The 11273-nt window shown below is 38.4% G+C and overlaps 1 protein-coding gene across 1 annotated transcript in view; it reads right to left on the bottom strand.

Moving 5' to 3' along the window:
• The window catches only part of LOC105286976 (28S ribosomal protein S24, mitochondrial), a 199280-nt gene that overhangs the window by 165426 nt on the left and 22581 nt on the right, over window positions 1-11273 (bottom strand). The window lies entirely within an intron of this gene.

The raw sequence follows: 11273 nt of genomic DNA, 5'->3' as shown, positions 1-11273 counted from the left end.
TCCTTGGCATTCAGCGTATTCGCCACTAAAGGATTATTCTCGCGGTTTGTTACCGTGTCATACCTTGTCGCGCACGACCTAATTCTGACGGTATCGCTCGAAAGTCGGTCTATGTGCAAACGTGGTCGCACAGCGCGAGATTTATCCAATCTAGAACAGAAATACTACATCCGGCTGCATAGGCATGTAATATTCGATCGTATATATCAATTTCACAATTATTACACGTTGCTTACTGCATACTCCATTCACGGGGCCACTCGTTTTTCCGTGAAATCTCCTGAAATAATTCACGCGACCAACACATCGTGTTGACGGGCCTACGTGAAAGTCGCAACGTAGACCACGACGGTGAACCAGGACGGTCATCATGCGACTCGCCAATCACCGTGATTGCCTGTCCTCCGTGTTGAACGGAAGGTTGTTGTTTGCGCTCGATGGATCTACAATCTGCGGACCTTCACGTAGCCGCTCGACACCGCTCCGATACTTCTCTTTCCGATATTTCTCTCGACCAACTGGACTACGGACTGATCCTTTCATGTTCTTGCTCAATAGAGCCGCTTTCCGCGATTAACGGAACTGCGGTTGCTCAATTTTAATAATTTCTTTGAAGAGCATAGACTCTGTCTTATGACTCTGTTGATAGATGTTTCATCCTCTATGGAAGATACTCTAGAGTCGATAGGATAATAATATTCTAAGTTCTCTAAGCTCTGACTGATAAAATTTGTAAGGGCTACGATTTCTGAAATGTCAAACTTATGCGGAACGGTGTCGCACGTGTCTATTTTCAATCTAGAATAACGATCACTGCAAGGAAGGGCTCCGTAAATTTAGCCTTATCCCGAAATCCGACTGACAACCTGACGACACGACAATGACACAAATACCAGATCGAATCCCTGTACAAGAACCGACTAATACGCTCGAACACGCCACGGCAGTATCGCGGAATCCTTTTGGCCTACTTTCGTTTTCTTATCCAGCTTGGATGACCCATAAAGAGAAAAAGGGAAGACAAGTTTTTCAACTGTGTGATATCACAATTAAATTTACGAATACGCGACCAATGTTATCTAATCGTTAGATTCGCTCGCGAACCATTTCTTACTTTATAGTCGAGAGTGTCGAGTCCGACGTTTTTTGGCAAGTCTGACCTGTGATCAATAAAATATCGAGAAAAACGATAACCTGGCAGAATATCAGAAAAACGCGATTCTACGCTGCTTCGTCTATTGCGCTTCGATTATGCACTCTCGCGCAACAGCACTCGGAATAATTACACCACGTGCACGCGAATTGCATAATTCCTGACTGATGAAATAAGATGAAGTCGTTCGAGAGGTGTCGATTCTCAACTTCCAGCTTGTAACGTGAATTTTATACGTTTGTCCGAAACCGCTTTAGATATTCGCATTTATTTACGCTTCAAATACGCTTGTTTGTCTTTTTATATATCTTCTCTTATGCATAGTATCAAAAAAGATAAAATACATCATTTCTTTCGATTGCGAAAGAATTGCATTAAAATTGATGATTTTTACCTACGAGTAGCTATCTCCGCAGTAAAAACGCTAAACTCTAGATAATTCTGTATATCTTGTTTAGGATTATAACATTGTACTCAATTTCCAGATATCTTTATTACGTCCTGCTGTATGATGCCGCGCTTTATGACACGATATCGAGTATTTTTCACTATATAGTCTCCGGGTCGGGCTAACGTGATAAGTCCGTGTATACGCGCTCATAAATAGCGCGGTGTAATGCGCTAACGTGTGAGCTACATAGAACAAGTCTTATATTTTTCCATCACGACGACATCAATACGATTAACGGGCAAAAAGATTTTGTGTCGTTGCGAATGTTGCACGCATTCACGTGACTATCAGGAGTAAATAGTTCCCGTGATAGTATTGTCGCGTAATTAAATTATTAATTTCCAATCAGCACGGATAATCTCGGGGGAAACCGCAGATTACTCGTCTATCTATCTAGCGAATCGATAAACTAATGCGACTCTAAGTTACCTGTCGTCTTCATGACGTAAATGTTCATGGAAAACTAATTGTTATTCCTCACGTTCCTATTGTCTCACGAGATGCGTATTTTGCGATCTGCGCGGCGTCTTCGTGGCGCCTCACGAAGAAACGCCACACGATGAGAAACGATTCCACATAAAATAACATATAGAAAACAGTAGAACGACAATTATGAACTATTAAAACGCTCAATTTACGGCACATTGCTCCACACGGGCGTTAACGGCGGACTTCGATAGCGACTATCTACTTCCGTAGGTGTGGTCGACCGTACGTGCGGTGTTAAAAATAGAAAACGCATTTGTGGTTGCAATAAACATGTCGCGCGATAGATCCCAAGCGCATCCGTCAAACTCGGTCGAGCGAGGAGCCTAGATTTGCATAGATCATTACAGTTTATGGAATTAACTAATGGAATCGCGTTGCGTTCGAGCACAGTTTAATATTTCGCAAAAACGTGCTGCTGAATAAATACTGAGCCGAAATATATCGACCGGCAACTATAAATATTGAAATCAAGTCAATTTATTGCGACATGTACGTGACGATGTACAAATATGTACACGATGGGCGTGATCTTGGGAACAGGTAATCCTCGAGCAACGAAAACCCTCACTAAACTGCGGTGCACGGTTGTATTGCGATAATAAAAAGTTGACTTATCAAGTACGTTGAGATAGAGTAACTTAAATAGCCTGTTGCAACTGATTGAAATCGCGATAAATAAACAAATAAAGAAACCGACTTGTCCGTCGGTGTGTGTTAGTTAGCATTAGAACAGAAACGTCTTCGATAACGCCGTGCAAATCTCTACTGACCTTTTAATTCTTTTCGCGACGATGCATACAGCGATTTGATTGTGGCAAGGTAACGACATTGATATCGTAAAGGTCTTATAATAACGCCAATATGTCAAAGTACGAGAAAAAACGACTATTGATATCTCGAAAGTCTTATCGCGTATCGCTTTCGCTCGGAATATCCGGCTTAACCGGTTCCTGTTTGCGATATTTTATCGTATCAAGTACCAAAAATAGAACAACGACATGCGAGGTGTTCGTAAAATATCTTTTTTTAATTCTAAGAGATTGAATTTAGCCAAGGCCCATATCTCCCTATTTCTCGCAAGATACTGATAATATTCAATGAAGTTTTACTTGTATCATGAAAAACTTAACATATGTTGATAGAAATTACGTTGATAGAAATAACTTATTATTTTACGGTTAATTAATTGTATTATTCTGAAAGTATTCTTGATTTTTTAAAGATAGATCTCAGAAAAAAACACAAAATATATCGAAATAAAGATTACAGAAAATGCATTAAATTACCCTCCATAGATACTTGCTAATGTTTCGATGACGTATGAACACAACGGATTTATTTTCTTTGGTATAATTCATATGTTTGTATAAATTTAGTTGGAAAAATTTGAATGCATTTTTATGTTTGGTATTTCATTAGCGATAAAGATCTGCCAGATAAATTGCATTTATCGCGTTGATGCAAAATATTTTATATCGATATCATATACGAATATAAGCATCTCATTGATAAATAATCGAACGAATCGAGGAATGTGAATATCGCGAAAAGTATCTCAGCGATCGATTATTTTAAGACCTGGAGTTTCCATTAATTTTAGATGCTTCTTTCATTTGTTTTCTGTTACTCAAGTGCTAATTTAAGATCTATCTACAGTATAACGTTCCAAATTTACGTTTATCTCAATAACGTCATTACAAGTCGTCGCACGGAATGATATTATAGCGAATCGACAAATCGATAATCTTCTGATAAAGAAAAATAGATTCCAAATTACTTAAGTAAAAAGTCAACGATCTTCGTATCAGAATCGAATCTTTTGCTCTATACAAAATTACGTCATTATGCTTGTAATTATTTTTAATAATTCATACGTTGATAAAAACGATATAAAATGCTGTCCGATACTGAATCCTACAGCGCGACAAAGCTTAATTCGATATTTACGTATTATCCAATATTTCGGCAGGTGTTTCGTTCTTCTGTCACACCGATCACAGACACCGCATTTATGCAAGATCGCTATCTTCGTCACACGAGAAAATCCAATACCGAATTTTGTAATTGCGTCCGTCGCAGGTACACAGCTAATTATCTTTATCCGCTGTGCGGTAACGCGTGGCGCGTAGCGCGTGCAATTTCGCGAAAATTAATGGGATTCTTATGAGCACACATGGGAGAAAAAATATCGAATGCCTTATTTGAATGCGGAAGCGCGACGCTTGAAGCATTCGCGGATATGTTAATACACGCTTTGTACGTTGATGCAATTTGAGTCCGTCAGTTCCGTAAACATCATTTAACGATCAATTCGCAAGTATACTCTGCGGAAAAAAAATATGCATGTTGTGCGTTATCATTTGTACGTGACGCGTTCATGATGCTCTGCAGCCAAGGCAGAAGCTATTGAACGATACGCGAGAGCATGTACCGCAAATATAACGCACGTCGCGGTATCAGCGAGCCGTGCAAGATCACAACAAGCGAGATAATCGGGACGAGATACTGAAACTTTCAGAATTCACGTTCCTCAAACGCGGAAACAAGAGCGTGAATCCTTGCGCGCCTTCAACGATACGCGGCAGCTCTCGCGTGAGCACCTGGAATATTCGACAGGCGCATATCCGCTCAGGACGATCAGGTTTGAATGGGATAATAATATACACACGTGGCGTGTGTATATTGCGAGAGGGAGAACATAGACATCGCGCGAGCATATTGCATTGCGTAACGCGAAAACGTCGGGCGTGTGGATTAGCATAGGACAACAGTGGGTGCAAAGCTGGAGCGTGCGGTCCAACGAGCGTAAGTCAACGCGCGAAAAGGAGGCCGCACGCTCGAGAAGAGCCACGCCGACACGCTCGTGTGAAATTTTCCTCGGCATATCACCACGTGGCAAATCGGTGAAAATCTGCCGTGCAACAGCGATACGCTGGTTACGTCACGAAACTTGCAACCAGCTCTGTCAATATTTGCGTCACCTCCGTGAAAAATTATTCTCGCGGATGATACTGTAAGAAGCAGAGAAATCGACTTGTGAAAATATCCGCTTGCTAATCGTGCCTTAAGTTGAATGACTAGCGAGAGCGCAGGCAGATCACGCACTGTTTGCGATTAATGACGATACAATTATGTTCGGAGAAGATATTTTAGCTGCTAAGTTAGTTTTGTGTGAGTTAGATTTTTGGATTGAGTAAGATTGAATAAAAGCGAGATACAAATATCGTGGCAAGGATTGAATAAGGAATCACGAGTTTAAGGGGGAAATCTTGTTGAGTTAAGCACGTCTACGCGGTCTAATCAGTTTTGCCTATTTTTTGGTCTTTCTCGATTGGATTTAATATTTTAAATGCACATATTTATGTGAAACATATATCTATGCCGTATCGTTGACTTTATTGTTCTCTACCATGTTCGGAATTCTACAACCAATACTACACGGAAAACTATTTGTCATCTGCCTTCCAATTGCCTTGACAAAATTTGAGACGATACAAAGCTTCGATACAGCAGTTTTGATACAGCTTTATTAGATATCAGTATATCCCGCGCCTCCACCTCACGTTCATACATACCTACATACACACATATGTACATACATTTCCGTTACGTTCGTGAATCAACAGGATACGTGAGAAAAAACTGACAATGCGCAAAGGAAAAAAGCTAACAGATTAATCGCGCCTCGTTCGTGCTAATATAATAGATAAGTTGTTATGTAATTCACGTGCATCATTAACACATTGATACGTGCAATTGGCGGGTATATAAAACACGTCAGGTATATCTTTTTTTTATGACCACGGCAACGCATGCTTTTAACAGCCGCGAGATTAAGCGATGTGCCTTCTCTCAGCACGTCACGAAATCTACCAACAGCAACAACAGCACCAGCAGTAATAGCAGGTGATACTGAAGAACCCGCGATGAGTCATCGCGGACGCATCGTTCACTACGTTAGCACCGTGGGATACATCATACGAAATGTGAGATGCTCGTTAGTCTCGTTCCAGGTAGCTCGTTACTGTGGCCGGTAGCTCTGTGTCAAGTATCACATAAGTTAGCCTGGACACGTGACATTCGCGTAACGCCGCGTAAAGAAGCGAAGAATTATGAAAGGACCGAGAGAAGGATAAAGAAAAAAGAAATCGAGCGAAACGTCAATCACGAGCCGTTACAACTTCCCAACATACTCCTCTCGTGACGGACCTTGGCTTGTGATGGTCCATGATGCCTGGAAATGCGAAGTATTGGGGAGTTTTAACTGATAAAACCACCGTGACCAGGTGGTAAAATACTTCCGATAATTTGTTCATTTCAGGAAAGACCTAAGACATTACAAATGATTTTCGTTATCGGATAGACCTCATTCCTTTTTCATTATTTACTAGTTTATTTGTTGCACTGATGAGTGACGATTGCAAGTTTAGCGCGGTCTCCTTCTCGTCAACAAGTCAATAAAGCTTAGAAGAATCAATTTAGCAATGCATGCATCCCGTGGTGTATGCATAAGTAATAATACGTGTCAATCCGTCAGTCGGCCTGCTAGGAATAGCAACAAGCAGCGGCACACCGCTGAAACTGAAAATATAGATGCACGTGGAATCGCATAGATAATGCGTCTGCTCGAGGCGCTCGCGCGTTATTATAATTTCGCCTATTATCATTAGGTACAGGTATGCTACGGCGACGTGTCTACGCAACGGGTTACACGGCAAAATAATACAATGTGTTTCTGGTATACGATAAGATGTATGAAACGTTAAATCCCGAACGGCTTTACTTGTAACGGAAATACTTGACTGGGAATTAGCGCGTACGCGCGCACAACTAGCACCGTACATGCAGACGAGGAGATTATGCTAATTCAGTGGCAGTGATTTGTCGGCGTATGGCGACATTCAGATTTGCGGCTGGCTAAACGCAACTCACGAGGAAACGAAAATTAAGATGACCATCATCGGATCAAAGTTCCGTCAATTACGTAACACGAAGTCGATTACTTCATTCGATGATTTAATTCTCGTCTTCATTGTTTATCAAACGAAAGGAATTACTGTTTCTTATACAGGGTGTTCCATAATTCACAATTTTAATTATAATGATAACTTTTATCAATTTAGAGTTACATTTTTTTTTAAGAATGTGGAAAGAAGCCATTATTAATCATAATCTTTCAATTTTTAATATTACATAACTCTCTTTATCATTAAATCTTAAAATTCTCTCAAAACTTGAATTATTTAAAAAGTATAATTTATATCAAGCATTGCACATAGTTTGAAGATTATGATTATAATATTATATTGGAAAAATCAACAAATCAAAAATAATCCAAAATAATTTATCATTTAGTTTTATATCAAGCCATGAAAACTTTTCACAAGAGTATCCCTCGTATATAAACATATGAATTAATCGAGTTACAGCTGATAATTTCAACCAACATGAAAATCAATTTTTTAAATTAACATTGAGGTGAACGTTGACTTTCTTTTTTAATTGATTGCGATTATAATTGCCACGTATAAAACTTTGCTCAGTGTAAAAATTTGCAAATAATTCATAATTTTTTTGCATATAAAAACACGAACATTATTTGTAGTTTCAAAAGAATTGATTGGAATGTATTAAAATAATATTTGTATATTTCGTAATGTCATGTTTTCATTATTTCTTCTTCTATCTCTTCTTTCTTGGTATCTTACAAAAGCATTCAAGGTAATGTCATGCATAAATTTTATCTGAATATTATCTTGGTATATCAAATTGACATTTAAGGATTAAAGAGCCTCTGGGGATCTCGCGATGTCATACCAAAGTACGTGATCGTATTGTTTGGGATAGATTAAAACAAAATCCCTCTAAGTCAGCGGAAAGAATAATTATTGAGGTCTATCGTATTCAATGACACAAAGTAGTAAATACGTCTTATATAATCTTTACATGGTAAAAAACACTTATTGAAACGATGTGAGCAAAGACAGGAAATGCAAAAGAGCTATACAAATGGAAATAAAAAACCATTTATAATGCAGAAATAAAGAAAAATAGTCTTTATGACAAGGAAAAGACTTGAAATACGTAATTCTACTTTTTAACGTTAACCGCAATTACGAGAACACATGTTCGTTGTCATTATATGATCGTTATTAAACAATAATGATCACATGATATTTATTAAAATATCATTCATTCGAAGAAATGAAGAGAAATCGCCAACTCGCAGTGACCACGGTGCAGCGTAGACATTAAGTTTATCGAACCGTTCGGTTGTGTAATTCTTGGCACAATACAAATTTTCCGCGTCCGTATTCTGTCTGCGACAGTAAATGACATGGTACATCTATCATGTCATTATTAATAGAAAAGAAAGTTTTTAACATCCGCTTACGTGTTACTTTTATTTCCACCATGTTTGGGATGTACATGGTATTTCGCAGGCTTTCTGATGCGTATTTCAAAAAACGCGCGCACATTGCATCTATCCTCCTTGCACGATTTTAATCGGCCGTGGCATCAGATCAACGATGACACCACAATAAGTACCGCAACAATGACATAAGACTCGCAACAATGAAGATGTGCATTTATCGCCCTCAAGGTCTATTTGTTAAGAAATGCAGGCATTACTAATCGACGTTCTTCTAAAAATATCATCATAGATTTCGAAATGTTACATTATAGGCAGTCTTCTCAAGGACACCAATACATCACCAGGCCAACATATAGCATAAAAAGAAATGTATAAAAAGAGAAAAGACAAGTTAAAGAACACATGCATATTAATATTATGTTAATACTAATAATATAATATTATAATATCGTTTATATATAACAGATTTTCATCGTTAGTTTTTCTGTATTTATTCCTCGTTCTACCTAGCCGATTCTTGTTGCCGTGATGAGTCTTGATCTCATTGTGTTTTTATCTTTGTGCTTGGACGGCGATCTCAACGACAGGAATAACGTTTGATAAGATTATATGAAAGATACGCGCGCGATACGTTATTTCAATTTTAAGGACGCCTCTCTCACGGTAGGAAGTATTCTTTGTAGTGTCTTATCGCGTGAATGAATGATGACACGGAAGTGCGCACTGTCTGTATCAATGTTGCAGCAATATTTTTAGTTAACATCGCCGACTGTTCCCATGATCGAATCTTTAGTTTTACATTTTTATCAGAAAAACGACAAAGATACCCATTTGCGAGTCAACCTCGTGTATTTCAAGGCGGTCCGCTCGACAGTCATTATGCCGCTACATTGGCAACGTGCATGACAACGTGAGGCAAATACGCAGCCAGGATCGTTATCGTCATGGCAATTTCTTCCGAGAAAACCTGACGCGACGAGTTTTTCGCGAGTTTTCTGCGTCGCCTTCGCAGTACCCGCAGTTTCGTCAATTCCGACGTCTTTTCATCATCGTGACTCGATGAGTTCTTTATCGGTGGGAACATCATATGACTCGCATTAATCATTACCTCTCGAACGCACGCTACGCGTCATATCAGCGCCGAATCTTATCGAGAAAACTATACAATTCACGGATGTATCTGTTGTTCGTTTCCAACGAAGCAAACATGCACACTTGTTCCCACTGTTACGTTACCTGTTACGTTAGAAATTTAGGAAGAGAGAGAGAGAGAGAGAGAGAGAGAGCTATGAACACATTTGTTTGTATTGTTACGTCCCAACAAAAGTCTCCTTTTCCGAATTCCTTTCTTACAGAAGTTTACCTTTCTTTTCGCGAACAATCAATCACCATGTATCAATATTACTGCATTCCAACAAATTTTCTCCTTTATGATTTATCCCAAAATTCCTTTCCGAATAATCTCTCAAGGGACCAAGGTTGCACATTTGGTCACAATATGGCCATTATCCCCGACATAGCGCCTAGAATTTTCGCGAAGACTTCGCCAAGAGTGGGGATTTGCGCGGGATCTTCTCTCTCTGCCTATGGAGTCTGTTGCAGCAATTTTCGAGATCTCCCATTGGCTAAAAGAAAATTCCGTCGCTCACAATTTTAGTATAAATAGAACCAGTCAGAATTTTCTCGACCTCTTCGCCTCTTCACCTCTTTTCTTCTTCTACGTTCTCTTATGTCCGCGATTTTCCTAATCCCTTAGTTTTCCAGTTATCCAGTTCGGTTTAAAATAGTAAGCGGCGAGATCTCTAAATTGGCGTCAACAAACCAAGGTTTACATTTTATATAGTTCGCCCTTTCTCTAATTCGTTCAATATTAATCGTCCTCAATAAACACAATATTCTGTCAACTAAAAATTCCTTTCCAATAACTTTCGATCTTCCTTTAATCATAAAGCGCACACAACTTGAGTCCCTGGGGTAAATTGCTTAAATGCATTGACCCCTAAAACTAAAATATTAGCATTACATCCCGTAACAGTATTAAATGAAATTAAATAAAAGATATTGTATTTAGAAGACAGAAAGAATTACGCACTCTGTGGGTAAGTCCCACAGAGCCTTGGTTCACGATTCTGAAAATTTTTTATTTTATAATCTAAAATAATAAGTCAATTAGTATGCCTTGATTATTTTCTTTCCTGTTAGACGCATTCATTATGTCTTCAACTATTATACTATCTCTTCTAGATCTCAAGGTATGAAATATTTAAGATTACTTTTATGTGATTTATTCTTTAAAAGAAAAAGTAATCGTCCTCGCATTTAGGAATATTATTGCTGTAGTTATTTGGCCACAGGTAGATGAGGTATTTAATTACTAAATATAATTGCATTAAAATTATGCTACAGAAGTTCTTGGAAGTCTCTTTTTTTATAATCGCTCTATACGTTGAAAAATGAATGATTCTGCTCTTAGATAATCCCAACATGTACATTCAAGTATAATCCTAATCTGTTATGTTATAAACATCTCATCACATCTCAAATGGTCCTATTGTATAACTAACTGCATGCATAGGCGTGGACTGTAAAAACTAAAGAAATATTTCAGAAGAAGAATTAAAAAGTGAACCTTTTTATAGGTGAAAAGTAAAGAAGAGAAGTTTACAAGAATATATAACACGAGAGATACAAAGTTCGAAATCGATCGATGATTGTGCAGATTAATTGTTTTAGCATTCACGCAATAGTAACATACATGCACACACACGCAGATAGGAAACTTGCTATTAAAATTATAATTATTC

The sequence above is a fragment of the Ooceraea biroi genome, chromosome 6 (assembly GCF_003672135.1).
Source record: "Ooceraea biroi isolate clonal line C1 chromosome 6, Obir_v5.4, whole genome shotgun sequence".
Classification (NCBI taxonomy): Eukaryota; Metazoa; Arthropoda; class Insecta; order Hymenoptera; family Formicidae; genus Ooceraea; species Ooceraea biroi.
The sequence above is the reverse complement of the archived record's forward strand: the minus strand, read 5'-3'. Positions and strand labels throughout refer to the sequence as shown.